This window comes from Notolepis coatsorum (genome assembly GCF_963971535.1).
Source record: "Notolepis coatsorum genome assembly, chromosome: 1".
NCBI lineage: Eukaryota > Metazoa > Chordata > Actinopteri > Aulopiformes > Paralepididae > Notolepis > Notolepis coatsorum.
Window position 1 is genome coordinate 59338562 of NC_140165.1, and position 16052 is coordinate 59354613.

Here is a 16052-nt window from a genome sequence, read left to right on the forward strand (position 1 = left end):
TGGTACCGTCGCTCAGGCTGGCCGCTTGCTGCGATAGAGAATGAGACATTCTCGCCCTTTATCGTCTTCAAATCTCGTCTTATTGTCTGAATTGTCATTTGGGTTTCGCTTCCCCGCAGCCCTAGCTGGGCCGCAGCGGAGGCGAGCAGAAGGGTCTTCTCTGACCCGTCATCGAGGACGGCGTAAGTGTCCAGGACTTTATTCTGGTAGCTTAGTGTCACACGCACTACTTTTAGGAGTACTCGGGCTCCACTGCTGCTGGCGGGATCGATGTACATGACGCTCGCTTTGCTGCTGGATGGTGCGGGTGAAGGGCGCCGTCTGTTACTGTCGTGAAGTATGTCCAGATGGGCTCCATCGCACTTGGTGCACCTTTTCTTTAAGCGGCATTCGGCTGCCATGTGTGAGCGCGCACAGCGAAAACAGCGCTTGTTGGACTTTATCCATTGACTTGCTTCCTCCGCGTTCAGCTTGGGGAAGGAGTCACATTGCGCTAGCCAGTGTTCTTTCTCACAGTAGGGGCACACTATCTTCCACTTCTCCGTTCTGGAGGGGGTACTGTGGCTCCTGCTGCTCGGTACTGACTCCGATTGGTGCATCACAGTCACCGATCTTCTTCCATCATTTAGTCGTCTGGTTCCTTCTCTGGAGCCAGGGGTGCTCCGTCCGAATGTATCTAGCCGTAGGCTGCCGACTTCTCTCGCCAGGAAGTCTGCTAGATCGAGGAGGTTCGGTTCGGGGCCAGTCGGGTCTCGGTGGTCTCTCTGCCGCCTAAAGCGCTCCTGACGAGCGGGCGGCAGCTTCTCCAGGATCCTTTCCACATTTGAGTTGGCGTAAAGTTCATACTTCCCCTTCTCTCTTTGCGCTCCCAACATCCCTACCAGGGACTGCACTCTGATGGACAGGTCGTCCAGTGCTCGATTGTCTATTGCTGGGGGTAAGCGGTCGATGTGTCGGATCTCCTGGATCACGTAATCCCATATGCGCCCATACCTCTGGTCCAATGCTACCAGCGCTGCTGTGTATGGGGTGGTGGAAGTCGCGTAGGCGAGCGCTATATTATGTGCGCGGGGTACCTTTAAGTGCTTCAGTAGGATGGCGTATTTATGGCGTTCATCCAATACATCCACCAACATGGTCTCCAGACACATGCGGAGTTCTGTATACTGGGCCCGGTTCTCTTGGGTGAATTCGGGTACCATAGGCGTGCCAATGTATGACGCTGACTGTGGATACATCGGCGAGCGTTGGGGGAGAGGCCTCCTAGGCGAGTCTCCTCCCGCTCCTTGGTATGGGCTGGTACCGGCAGTGTACCATGGCCCGCTTGTCCAGGTGCTGTTCCTCGGTGCGGGTCGTGCGTCGTGCTCACCCGTGTATAGAGTCGGGGGTCTGTAGCGCAGCTCCGCGGGAGTATAGCCTGGGCTGTACCGGACCTCCTGGTCCGGTAGAGTACTGTGCTGTCGTCGGGCGTGGTTCTCCTCCTCTTCCTCTTCCTCTTCGTCTTCAGTTAGGTCATCCAGTGCTTGTAGTCTCTGGTTTAGCCTCTCCACAGGATATGCTGCTCCTTCCCGGTTGCTAGGTCTCGCTTGGACCGGTGGGGGGAGGTGGTCTGTGGGGGGTATAGACCTCGTCTGTTGGTCAAGTTCAGGGTTGTTTACTCGGCTAGGGGATGCCGCCCTGGAGGTGTGTCTAGACGAGTTCCTGGAGCCTCTGGCGGAGGGAGAGGGTGTTGTCCGTCTGATCAGCTGTTCTATTAGTTGCGCTTGCTGTCTGTCGCGCTCTGCGTCCCGTAGAGCACCAGCAGCTGCTCGCTGGCTGTCTGCTCGGTCTCGGGCCATTCTCTTCCATCTGAATGCGTCTTATTTCTAGACGTATATGCTCTTCTTCGCTCCGCTGCTGGATCTGCAGTCGGTCGCGTTCAGCAGCGGCGTTCAGGCTGATGAGGAAGGCCTGCTGTAGGGTCCTCTCTGCCTCGCTGGGAGAAGGCGGTTGTATAGGGGAGCCTTCCCTCGGGGTACTCCTTGCGGAGCCTTGGAGCTCTATCTCCACGGTGCTCTCCCCGTCTTCTTCCGTGCCGAGTTCTCTCTCGGTAGCGTTGTATTCCTCCCGGGACTCATCGGGGACTACTTCTTCAGTACTGGCGGGGTGTGAAGTCATGTCTGGTTCCCACTGGTCCCCACCGTGAGCTTGGTCAGTTACATTAGAACCCGTAGGGGCCTCTATGGTCGGGGTAGTCTGGGCGTTGGGGTTAGACATACTTTTACTTTCTAGTTTTACCGCGTTTACTGTTAGTAGAAAACTAGGTTGTTGACTGACAGCGTAAGCCTCTAAGTACTGAGGGAGCCGTCGTTCGCGCTGCGGGCGTTGGTTAGGAGGATCGTTTCGTGGAGTGTTCATCATAGGCCATTTCAATATTAATAACACTATATTAATATTACACTAATTACCCTCCGGCTCGAAGGACCAATTGTAACTGAGGGGTACAATTCCCTGACTGTATTGTTAGATATGATACTTACTACCACTACCTCTTGTACTTTAGACTCTGGCCACCCAGTACTAGGCATAAATAATTATGGTAAACACTCCCACGTAGATGAAACGATCCAACACAAATGTACCAAGTCGAAAGTCTGCGTTTAATAATAATGAATACATAGCAAAAGGTATGTACAGCAATCACTTAATTACATTTATGATTTGAAATAGGATGCACTTTTATGGCAAATGAGTATTCGTTGGTATATCAATAGAGAACGTCCAATCTCTGGTGGCGCAGGCGGTAAATATACACCTGGAATATTTAAGGAATAATAGCAATGATACTTTAATGATTATAGAACTGGATACACTAGGGGGGGATTCCGGTCGCTTGTAAGACAACTGGAGAAGGGGGGGGGGTAGAGTCTGGCTGTATCCGTCTGGCCGAGGGTATCCTGGGAGAACCCACGGTTGTGCGGCTCGGTGCCTCAGCGATCCTCGATCCACAGATGAAAGCAGTTGGACTCTCTGTGGGCCGGCTTCCTCCGGTCCACGATGGAGAGACGTGAAGCGACCTCGTCGTGTAGAGCGTCTCCTCACCTGTCGTCCTCTCCGGGGGGGGGGGTTTCCAACACACGGCAGTGTTGGTCTTTATCCATAGAATAATCACTGTATACAAAGCATAATCCGTGCCTGGGAAGGCGGGCTGTCGTCGGTAGAATAATCCGGTATGCAGGTCCACTCGCTCGTCGGCTCTGGGGCTCCTCGGGTGCAGCCTCACATGGGGTCGGCCACCCTGGATAAGCAGCCAGTTCTACCCGAAACGATGGGGGTACTGACTACGATAGTATTCTCACCGCACGAAGCACTACATATGAATAGACTATTATTAGCTTAATAGACTACGTCCAACTCGACGATATAGTGCCAAATATGACTATTCAAATATTAATATACACGATGTCTCAATACCGATGGTAGGCCGAACTTGGCCTTACTCCCACACGTGGCGTCGCGGGGAGGCTTTACGTCTGTCACTCTATTGGAGGGTAAGAAACTGGACTAAAAAGAAAGTCCTACTTTAGTAGCGCAGTATATATACGCACTATGAACAAATAGTACCATTAGTGGTGCGGTAGCCAGATTCCTACGCGGAACTAGGACTTGTTTGTACATGTTGAGCGGTACGTTTGAACTGGGTCTGGGGGGTATGGCAGCCTGGCACCAAGGTCTCGACCAATAGTAGAATGGAGACTATTATGGGATGTTCAGTAGGCTAGAATGGATATTCAATGCATATTGTACAAGGAATATACAAGGGATATCAGGGAATATTAGAGAATATACAAATACAATTAAATATATATATATAAATATATATATATATTCGGTTTAATCTGGCCCTTCACAACACTGATAACATAGAGTCCTTACCTGACATCAGATGGTATCCAACTGGTATATTCCAATTCCTGATCACCATTCGAAAAAATCGATACGTGTATGGATCCAACGCGATACTGTAGAACTCCATGATCAGCGGGGATCTGAGGTTCCAGAATGAACTGTGGTAACCCTGGCTGGATCAGTGAACTGGAAAATGTGGATATAATGTCGCACCTCAGCCAGGAGAATTAAACGTTCCACTCGGGCCTGAACGCTCGACATTTCTGTTTCTGTTTTCTTTCACCACGGCATCAGCGGTCTCTGTGACTTCAAGTTCAGAAGACTCATCTTCGTTGTCATTATTATTAGACCTGCTTGTGCTTGGTTTCATGAAATATTTGTTAAGCTTAGCTTGTTTTGGCCATCTCTCTCTCTCGCTCGTATACCTGTTTGTCGTTATGGTGGCCAGACAGGCTCAAAAAAAGAAAGAAAAAAAGATTCACATCCGAGCGGCGCCATCCGCGCTTTATCAGAGTGAAGTAACATCAGGGCTGTACGTTAACTTTTTTTGCACATAGCACTAGGGATGGGAATTGATAGGATTTTATCGATACGATTCCATTATCGATTCTGCTTATCGATTCTCTTATCGATACCTGATCAATTTATAATTTAAATAAATAAATTGGAAATGCAACAGAACTAAGCTGGTTAGAATAACAACATGCAACTTGACATTTCTGATTGTCATTTATTGTTGAGCCCCCATGTCAGGGGCGACAGTGGCTCGGGAGGTAGAGCAGTCTTCTGGCAATCCGGAGGTTCCCGGTTCGATTCCCGCTCCTCCCGGGCAGCGTGTCGATGTGTCCTTGAGCAAGACACTTAACCCCTAACTGCTCCCGATGAGCAGGTTGGCACCTTGCATGGTTGCCTCCGCCGTCGTTGTGTGAATGTGTGAGTGATTGGGTAAAATGTAAGGAACAAATTGTAAAGCGCTTTGGATAAAAGCGCTATATAAAAAAGCAGCCATTTACCATGTCAGAAAAATACAAAAACTGTAAAAAATAAAACATTAACTATAGCCTACACTTAAATAAAATAATGTATTTGAGATTCTCTTAAAATGTATTTATTTTTTTATTCTTAAACTAATTTAATCTATTGAATAACAGTCGTTATTCCTCTGACTTCTGTCTCACACACACACACACACACACACACAGACACACAGAGCTCCCTCCCCGGGCCCCTGTCCTGTAGGTATTGGCTTGTGTTGCTACACGGACACATTTGTATGTTGCACCATGGTACTTCCTGTCTGACGGACTCAGAGTAGAGACTTTGTAAATAAACAATCCGGCTCTTATTATATGTGAACTAAAGAGTACAATGTTTACACAACAGTCCCCACCCGCTGTTTTATTGTATTTGTACCTGTACTATCCGCTGTCAGCTGTTTATCTCTCTTTGTGAGCTTGATTAAAGCGTTAGCTCACGTTAGCTAGCGATAGCTCCGCGGCTAATTTTAGCTCAACCTAAACTAAATCAATGACTATGTTCTAAAGCATTCAAGTAGTTTTCACTGCACATAGAAGTAGCCAAACAGCGGGAGCATTTCGGGAGCATATGACCAAAAGCCAGGCAATTTCGAGCCCTTAAGGAATCAAATACAGTCTGCCATGGCTATATGCTAACGCGCGCAACTGTAGGAAAAACCTGGCAGCGTTAAGGGAATCGAAAGTCACAGGAGCCACACGGTTCCAGGCATCGGCCAATTAGGAACCGGTTCCCAACGGGAACCGGTTTTCGATTCCCATCCCTACATAGCACTGGTGCTACAGAGGTTGATAGTTTTGTAGCACAGGCCAAAATCTTGTAGCACAAGTATAAAACGTGTTATATTTGTAACAGTCACAAATGTGCCTATTGTATTTGTGTTATTTAGTTGCAGTGCCATGTTTGGCTGTCATTTAGTATATCGCCATGTGTTATTATTACTATGATACTCTCATATGCTATTTTAAATTAATATCATAAACAACATAAGGAATATTAGCATAATTTTGAGTGGACTGAAGGAATGAGTCAGCGTTAATAGTTTTAAATGCAAATAATTTATTGAAACATAGAAGTGGGGTCGGTTGGGACACACACACACACACAATGGGGGACCCTGATGTAAACAAGACAAACGTCTTTCTCTGGTCTGCATCCCCTTAACAATTGTGTGTATTGAGCCGTACTGTATTGTACCCATTCTGCAATCTGTTAAAAATAAAGTTTTCATTCATTCATTCACACACACTGTTTCAACTCACCACCCCCGCATCATATTGTAGTCTAGTCTGTCTTCAAACTTCCACTCCTCTCGAAACTTGTATTTGAATATCATCATTATCTGTCCATCCTCAGTTTACTATAATATACTCCTGTCCCGAGTCCTGACTAGTGACTTCATCGTCTTTCCAAACGCACGCACGCACACACACACACAGGGAAGGGGAGAGAGTGCCCCCCATTTCCCTTTCCACACTGTGTCTGCTGGCTCTGCGCCCTCTGCTCAGGATTAGCTTGTTAGCTTGCTAACGTTGTAGTGATTGTAATGGTACATAAACGTTAATTTCGGGCGATGTGCGCATAAAGGAATGGCGACGGTGCAAAGCATGTAGATGCATTTGACCCGTTGCGAGAAAGAAAAAACACCACGGACTTATTTCGGGACGTGTAGGCGCACTGCTGTGTTAACGTGCACCAACCGACCAACGCGCTGCTCTTCTAGCAGAAGCACGGATAGGGCGGATACGACTCGTCGAGTTGTCACAAGAGTTTTTTCAAAATAAGAGTATCATATGCACCTGAACGTTGCTAGCTTTCGGAGCCTAGCTGGAGCTGCGCGTGGGCAGAAATGAGACCCGCTACAGGATTTTCAAAATAAGAGTATCTATATGAACCGAATCCCTTTTTTTTTTTTTTTTGATCAAATTTTTTTATTGACATTCTCACAAAACAAGACAACACATTAACCACAATCACAATACATAGAACTTCACAAGAAAATAACAAAAACAATAATAATAATGACTAACAATTATACAGACAAGAGAAAAGAAACCAGAGTTCAACCTACTAAATTAATTCCAAGGGGTACTATCTAATAAATGGTCTTTCCCAGTGTTCAGTCCCGATTCCCGGCCGTGTGACCCTATATTAATAAAACGTACATCTCCAATCCACCACAAGGACAATTTTTTGGGGGAACACGACCTGAAACCAGAGCAATGAACCTTCATGAAAAAACAAAAACCTGTAGGTGTTCCATAGACTCACAGAGACCGTGTAAAAGTGGCCAAACAGTGAAGAACTAGTTAAATAGCTGCCCCCCCATAATATCCCCAGCTAAACTCAAGATGACAAGACAAGGGACAAGACAGACAAAAACATTTCCTCCTCCCCCTCCCAAGAGACCGCCGGACTCACCCGAACACGCACCCCAACCCCGCTCAGCCGCACACTGCGGTCTTTACCTTCTCAGCTGCTGCGAACCACAGGTCAATTCCAGCCTGCCCCACCCCAATCACCCGGGCTGTGGATATCTCAAGATAAATCACATCCAATAGAGTTAGGGACCAGTTAATCATTGTAAGCTTCTCAGGCTCCTTCCATCTCATTGCTATTAGCTTCTTCGCTGCTGTGACGCCCGCTAGGACAACCCTTTTCAGTTGTACGGACGCGGGTAGTGTCGTTATATCGTTCAGGAGTAGCGTAACAGCTGTGAATGGGATAGTTAAGCCACACAGATCTGAAAGTTTGTCCGTTATTGACCTCCAGAAGCGGGCCACTGGTGGGCAATCCCAATACATATGCATATAAGTGCCTGTGGCCTTTTGAGAGCACAAAGTGCACCGAGAGTCGGTTATCAGTCCCATAGCACATAGCTTCCTAGGTGTAAGATAGGTCCTATGAATATAATTAAAATTAATTTGCTGGTGATTGGGGTTGCGGGAAGATAATGCCACATTTGCCCAAACATCATCCCAGTCAAACTCGGGGTCCAACTCCGGGATATCCACACGCCAGATTGTATCCAATGATACATTTTTATACGTGGATTGAATTAAGAGCGTATAAAAGTCGGAGACAAACCCTCTGGATGTCGTCCTGTCCACTATGAGCCTGAGGAAGGGGTGTGGGTGCAAGGCTTGAGCCCACGGTACGCCATGCGCCCTCAGTGCTGACCTTAGTTGAAGGTAAAGAAAGAAGGACTCGCCGGGAAGATCATAAAATTCTCTTAAGTCCTGAAACGCACGGAGGCCGTTCTTATCATAAATATCCTCCAGAGTATGCACTCCCCTCCTTTGCCATTGAGGAATATTAACCGGCTTGTGTCCAACAAGTAATTGCTGGTTATTAAAAATTGGAGAGTCCAGGTGCCAAGGACTTCCACTCCTCTCGAAACTTGTATTTGAATATCATCATTATCTGTCCATCCTCAGTTTACTATAATATACTCCTGTCCCGAGTCCTGACTAGTGACTTCATCGTCTTTCCAAACGCACGCACGCACACACACACACAGGGAAGGGGAGAGAGTGCCCCCCATTTCCCTTTCCACACTGTGTCTGCTGGCTCTGCGCCCTCTGCTCAGGATTAGCTTGTTAGCTTGCTAACGTTGTAGTGATTGTAATGGTACATAAACGTTAATTTCGGGCGATGTGCGCATAAAGGAATGGCGACGGTGCAAAGCATGTAGATGCATTTGACCCGTTGCGAGAAAGAAAAAACACCACGGACTTATTTCGGGACGTGTAGGCGCACTGCTGTGTTAACGTGCACCAACCGACCAACGCGCTGCTCTTCTAGCAGAAGCACGGATAGGGCGGATACGACTCGTCGAGTTGTCACAAGAGTTTTTTCAAAATAAGAGTATCATATGCACCTGAACGTTTCTAGCTTTCGGAGCCTAGCTGGAGCTGCGCGTGGGCAGAAATGAGACCCGCTACAGGATTTTCAAAATAAGAGTATCTATATGAACCGAATCCCTATCGCACCAGTGCTACTGAAGTAAATCCATCCATCGCACAGACAGCTGTTGCTGTAGCACGTGCGAGATATATGTCGCACTGTACACCCCTGAACATGTAATGATTGTTTCGTTCATCGCATAGGCTATTTAATTTTAGCCTATTTTAATACAATTCAAATAATAAAATTGTGCTTAGAGAAATTATTTTCACCGGACATTATGACCGGAGAGATTTAAATATTCGGACTTCAACATATTTTGCCGGTCAAATACCGGTAATTACCGGCTAACGGAAACGCTGAATCGGATCTATATTCTGATCTATAATCTGATCTATATTCTGATCTATATTCTGATCTATTACTGAGCCAATTACTTAAACATCTTCTTCACAAACATAGCCACAACACTGGTAAACAAACTACCCTCTCACTCAGGGCATTATGGGGTAGAACACATAGTAGCATATAGGGGTGGGAATCACCAGTTTAATCACGATACGATACGATATCGATTCTTTGGACAACGATACGATATTATCCGATATCACACAGTCTGCCACGATACGATACGATTCGATTCAGGTGCCTGCGATCGATATGAGACGATATTATGTGCCCATTTAATACAATCAGTAACATTTAAATCAACAAAAAAAAAGGCAATGGAAATATCCTGACATTTTTATTTTTGAGCTCTTCCAGACATTTAAATGAAAAACAATCTATTGTTTTTAATACAAATAGACCTCCTGTTCACTGTTTTTGGTTCGTTTTTCTTTTTTTCTCTCGATATTAATATCATATTCACTGTCACAGAGCTGTATTTTGGCTGGAAAAGCATATTGGGAGTCCCAAGGTGCAGTACCGGCCAGATCCTGTTAGTGGGGCTATCCCGAGAATGCACCCTCCCAGTCACCACTTCTCTCTGCCTATGGCTCTGGGTTAGCTTGTTAGCTCACGCTAACGTAACGTTATCTTCGATCTTTAACGCGACGTGGGCATAATGGAGTGACGAGGATTGCAAAGCAGGTTAGATGCATTGGACCTGTTGTGGAATAAAACAGCAGGGACATGTTTTGGGTCACAGAATAGGCACACTAGTCTTGCTCTAGTGACGCTCTAGACCAGTGGTTCCCAACCTTTTTCCCACCAGGGACCCCCAAACATCTCTGATGAAATTCACGGACCCCCTCCTAATAAGATACCATAAAATACTTATTTTTTTTTCATTTTAATAACAAACTGCTTATACACAGGCATATGCATCACAATTAGACCCACTATGCTTCTTTGACTTGTGCCTTCAATCAACAAATCTCATCTTGCACCATATGCATTTCAAAATGTTTGGCCAATATTCAAATGCTGTATTCATCCTCTCAAATCAGGCCCTAATGGTGAACGGTTTGCATTTATGGAACAAATCAATGCAACAAATTAAACTAAATATGAGACAGGAAATTCCAATCAGTAGCAGAGAGAATCTGTCCTAGCTGGGTTTAATACCTTTTTTTGTCATTTTAATAACAAACTGCTTATACACAGGCATATGCATCACAATTAGACCCACTATGCTTCTTTAACTTGTGCCTTCAATCAACAAATCTCATCTTGCACCATATGCATTTCAAAATGTTTGGCCAATATTCAAATCCTGTATTCATCCTCTCAAATCAGTCCCTAATGGTGAACGGTTTGCATTTATGGAACAAATCAATGCAACAAATTAAACTAAATATGAGACAGGAAATTCCAATCAGTAGCAGAGAGAATCTGTCCTAGCTGGGTTTAATACCTTTTTTTTTGTCATTTTAATAACAAACTGCCTATACACAGGCATATGCATCATAATTAGACCCACTATGCTTCTTTGACTTGTGCCTTCAATCAACAAATCTAATCTTGCACCATATGTATTTCAAAATGTTGGCCAATATTCAAATCCTGTATTCATCCTCTCAAATCAGGCCCTAATGGTGAACGGTTTGCATTTATGTTGAATGAAGTAAGAATCCACTGCAGTAAAAATATCCTCACCTCGAGTGGTGGTAGTAAGGTTGACTGACATGAGAATGTCCTGCTTCAGATCCTCATTTTCAATATATTGCACATAAACGATGAGCACAGCCTCGTCTGCGACAGTTGTAGTTTCATCAAGTTGTATGGCAAATGGACCCTTTCTAAGCTTTTCTGACAGCTGCTGCTCGCAATCACTTGACATCTTATCAATTCGGTCTTTCACTACATTGTTCGAGAGTGGTACTGATTTTAGTTTATCCGCCACCTGTGGGCCGCACAGTTTCTAAACCATTTTGATGCAGGCTGGTTTGATGAGCTGCTCGCCAATATTGTGCGGTTTCTTTGCTTTTGCAATTAAAAGCGAACACTCAAAGGAGGCTTCGGTAGCCTTCTGTAAATCACTGCCACCCCTGCTCCACGCTACTCTAACATCAACAGGCTTGTTCGCCTTGAGAGACTGTTCTTTCCTCCGAAAAAAGTCTGGATCCTTCCCAACGGTTTCTGGGTGCTTAGACGCCTGATGTCTCTTCAGCTTGCTGGGCTTCAGGCTCGAGTTTGCCAACTTTTCTCCACAAATCACACACTCAGGTCGTTTGTCTGGTCCCTCAGTGAAGCCCATGGTGATGTAATTTTCGCGATTGCTGTAGGTCCTAACTTTTTTTGCAGATGAGCTGCCGTCATCTCCTTTTCATTTGTCACACATTTTCGCCTCTGGCGGCTGACTGCAGACGAGCCGAGAAAGTTAACTAGCGTGCTAGGCTAGCTACAGAAAGTGATACAGTCAACTGATTCGCGTTTTAGCGGCTACCCGGTAGCCTACTGTTAACGTTCAAAAATCATGTCTAGATGTTTATTTATTTATCTTTATTTTTTATTGTAGTGGAGAGACTATTCATGCTTCTGATGATAAAAAAATATATAAAAAAAAAAAAAAAAAAAAAATTTTTAAAGACCTCAAATCATCTGTTGTCTGGCGGACCCCCTGCGCCCGCTGGCGGACCCCTGGGGGTCCGCGGACCCCAGGTTGGGAATCACTGCTCTAGACGCTACTGCTGTTGATGTTAAACGGAGTTTGAGTTTCACAACACTGGGCATGGGGCGATGACGTCGCCGGATTTTCAAAATAAGAGTATCGCAATATGAATCGATCTTTTTACGTGGCATCGATCCTATTTGATTATTGATAATAGATCGATATATCGATCTGGATCGATGTATCGTCCCACCCCTAGTAGCATACTACAAAAACGACTTCAAACTTGAAATGGTAACAACCGATGAGGTACTCAAAAAACTGAGCGCCCTCCAACCTAACAAGGCCACTGGCCATGACAACATCCCCTCCAAATTCCTCAGAGACGCAGCAGCCGCCATCACCCCAGTCATCACACACATAATAAACCTCTCTATGAAACAGGGGCACGTCCCCAAGGACTTCAAAATTGCGAGAGTGACCCCTCTGCACAAAAAGGGCAGCAAATTAGACCCAGGCAACTACCGCCCTGTTTCTATTCTTACCTCCATCTCGAAAGTCATGGAGAAAATAGTCTACGAACAGGTCGAAAAGTACCTGGCGGAAAAAAATCTAATCGACGAATTCCAATCTGGCTTCAGAACGTCCCACTCCACTGACACATGCCTCCTCTATTTGAACGACCACATCAAACAAGAGGTGGACGCGGGCAAATACTGCGGCATGGTCATGCTGGACCTACAAAAGGCCTTTGACACGGTCAATCACTCCATTCTGATTGACAAGCTAAAAGCAATTGGTTTTGATAGCTTATCAGTGAGCTGGATGCAATCCTACCTGGAGGGGAGAGAACAGATGGTAGAGGTAAACGGTACTCTATCCCCCCCCCCTCACAGTGAGCTGTGGTGTTCCACAAGGAAGCATACTAGGACCGCTACTCTTCCTAATTTATGCAAATGACATGTCGTCAGCCTGTGACTGCAACTTGTTCCTGTTTGCGGACGACTCAGCCCTGCTGGTCTCTGACAAGAACAAGTTGCAGGTTGAAAAAACCCTCAGCTCGGAACTAGGCAAAATCTGCATATGGCTCGCTGATAACAAACTATCATTACACATGGGCAAAACAGAGTCCATTCTCTTCGGTTCAAATAACAAACTCAGCAAGACCGACGGCTTCTCAGTTACAGTGGGTGACAATATTGTCACAAGGAAAGATGAAATTACCTACCTGGGTTCCATCCTAGAGGCGAATCTCTCCTGTGACAAAATGGCATCCAATGTAATAAAAAAAGTCAACCAACGAACTCGATTCTTGTACCGGATCTCCTCTCTGGTAAACAAGAATACCCTGAAGACTCTGGCAGGAGCACTCATTCAGGGGTACTACGACTATGCTTGCACCTCATGGTACCAAAGCACCTCAAAGGCGCTAAAAACAAAATTACAAACATCTCAAAACAAACTGGTCAGACTACTGCTTGACCTTACTCCTAGAACCCACCTCACCCCTGCCCACTTTGACAACCTAGGATGGCTTAGAGTAGACGACAGAGTACAGCAACTTGCAATGGGCCTGGTCTACAAGATACACTACACGACCAAGGTACCCATGTACATGGCAAAATACTTCCCAAAGGTCAGTGAATACCACGATCACAACACCAGAGGGAGCTCCACAAATCATGTTAAACCCAGATTCGGCTCAAATAAGGGACTAAACACGTTTCGCAATTATGCCACATCAATGTGGAACGCCCTACCCAAAGCTGTAAAGGAATGTGGATCACTACCCACTTTCAAAACCTCTCTCAAGGGACACCTACGGGAGACTGCAATTCAACACTGGCCCCTGTAAATATCCTAACCCAACCCCCTCCAATGTACAGTCATTTACCTAGTATGGTTTTGTCAATAGTCCAATGTACAATTTTGTTTGTTTGTACAGTGTCTCCTCCCCCCCCCCCTCAATGTACAGTTTTGCTTGTTTATACAGTGTGCCCCCCCCCCCCAACCACCTCCAATGTAAATTACCCAGTATGGTTGTCAATATCCCAATGTACCCAACCCCCCCCCCCCACCCAACCTCCTCCAATGTACAGTTTCTACGTCAAATGTATATACTCCCTTTTCTTGACTCCTTCTGTATCACAAACAGTACTGTATTTGCAAATCGGGTATGTCATAAATGTATAGATGTAGCAGTACTGACTATCTGTATGTCATGTATGTCATATATGTCCTGATGAATTGAAAATGGGGGACCCTGATGTAAACAAGACGAAAGTCTTTCTCTGGTCTGCATCCCCTTAACAATTGTGTGTATTGAGCTGTACTGTATTGTACCCATTCTGCAATCTGTTAATAAAGTTTTCAATCAATCAATCAATCAAATCTTTCCTGTGACAAAATGGCATCCAATGTAATAAAAAAAGTCAACCAACAAACTAGATTCTTGTACCGGATCTCCTCTCTGGTAAACAAGAATACCCTGAAGACTCTGGCAGGAGCACTCATTCAAGGGTACTATGACTATGCATGCACCTCATGGTACCAAAGCACCTCAAAGGCGCTTAAAACAAAATTACAAACATCACAAAACAAACTGGTCAGACTACTACTTGACCTGAACCCCAGAACCCACCTCACCCCTGCCCACTTTGACAACCTAGGATGGCTTAGAGTAGACGACAGAGTACAGCAACTTGCAATGGGCCTGGTCTACAAGATACACTATACGACCGGGGTGCCCATGTACATGTCAAAATACTCCCCAAAGGTCAGTGAATAGTAATACCACAACCACTACACCAGAGGAAGCTCAACAAATCATGTTAAACCCAGATTCGGATCAAACAAGGGACTAAACACGTTTCGCAATTATGCCACAACAATGTGGAACGCCCTACCCAAAGCTGTAAAGGAATGTGAATCCCTGCCCACATTCAAAACCGCTCTTAAAGAGCACCTACGGGAGGCTGCAATTCGAAACTGGCCACCGTAAATGCCCAAAACCCCCACCACCTCCTAATAGACAGTCTCCTCCCCACCGCATGTATATATTCCCTCCCCGCCGTATGTATATTTCTCCCCCAACCACCCACCCCCCCCTAATGTACAGTCCCCTCCCCATCATATGTATATACTCTGTCAGGATCTAGGGGTAACAGTACTGTATATTTGAATACCGTTTATGTCACAAATGTATCAGTACTAAATACCTATATGTCCCTATGCCATAAATGTCATGTATGTTGTGTATGTCATAAATGTCTATATGAATTGAAAATGGGGGACCCTGATGGAAACAAGACAAACGTCTTTCTCAGGTCTGCATCCCCTTAACAATTGTATGTATTGAGCCGTACTGTATTGTACCCATTCTGCAATCTGTTAAATAAAGTTTTCATTCATTCATTCATCTATCATTTGACATATAATCTGATCTATAATCTTCTCTCCTCTTTCCATCCACATCCTTTCTCCTACTTTCTCTCGCTATAATCTCTCTCTCTCTCTCTCTCTCTCTCTGCTATCTATGAGCCTGGCTGGTACCAACGTAGTGTTCGTTCAGACACTAATGCATGTAATTTAGCTAGGTTGGGTTAGCTAGTGGACGTTAGCTGCCCTGGTCCACGATAAAAGCACATAATAACATATATTACGTCAAATTTAGACTCACCTGCTTCTGTAGTCAGTTGTGGTTATCTGACTGTGACTAAACAGACTGACGCATAAACGTGTAGAAAAGCAGAAGTCTTTGAAAAGTTGCCGTTTGTTTACATGGAGATGATGATGACGCTTCGCACGCTTGTTTACTTCCGGGTTTCTCTGGTTTCCTACAGGAGAACCAATGATGTCACTCAAAGAGTTTTACATTTGACGAATCAGAGTAGCCTACAGTTTACCCCCGCCCCTCTCTTAATAATAATAATAATAATAAATAATAATAATAATAATAATAATAATAATAATAATAATAATAATAATAATAATAATAATAATAATAATAATAATAATAATAAAATAATAATAATAATAATAATAATGACTGATTGATTGATTGATTGATTGATTGATTGATTGATTGATTGATTGATTGAACATTTTATTACCAGATTGCAGAATGGGTACAATACAGTACAGCTATGGTTAGATTTTATTTTATTTT

General features: G+C 44.9%; 1 protein-coding gene across 1 annotated transcript in view; it reads right to left on the reverse strand.

Annotated features, from left to right (window-relative positions):
• Positions 1–15688, reverse strand: part of LOC311234510 (zinc finger Y-chromosomal protein 1-like) — a gene marked incomplete at its 3' end in the record, with an annotated part of 38594 nt that extends 22906 nt beyond the window's left edge. The window contains exon 1 of the mRNA XM_084321742.1: positions 15564–15688. The remainder of the gene's footprint in view (positions 1–15563) is intronic.
• Between the last annotated feature and the right edge of the window lie 364 nt (positions 15689–16052).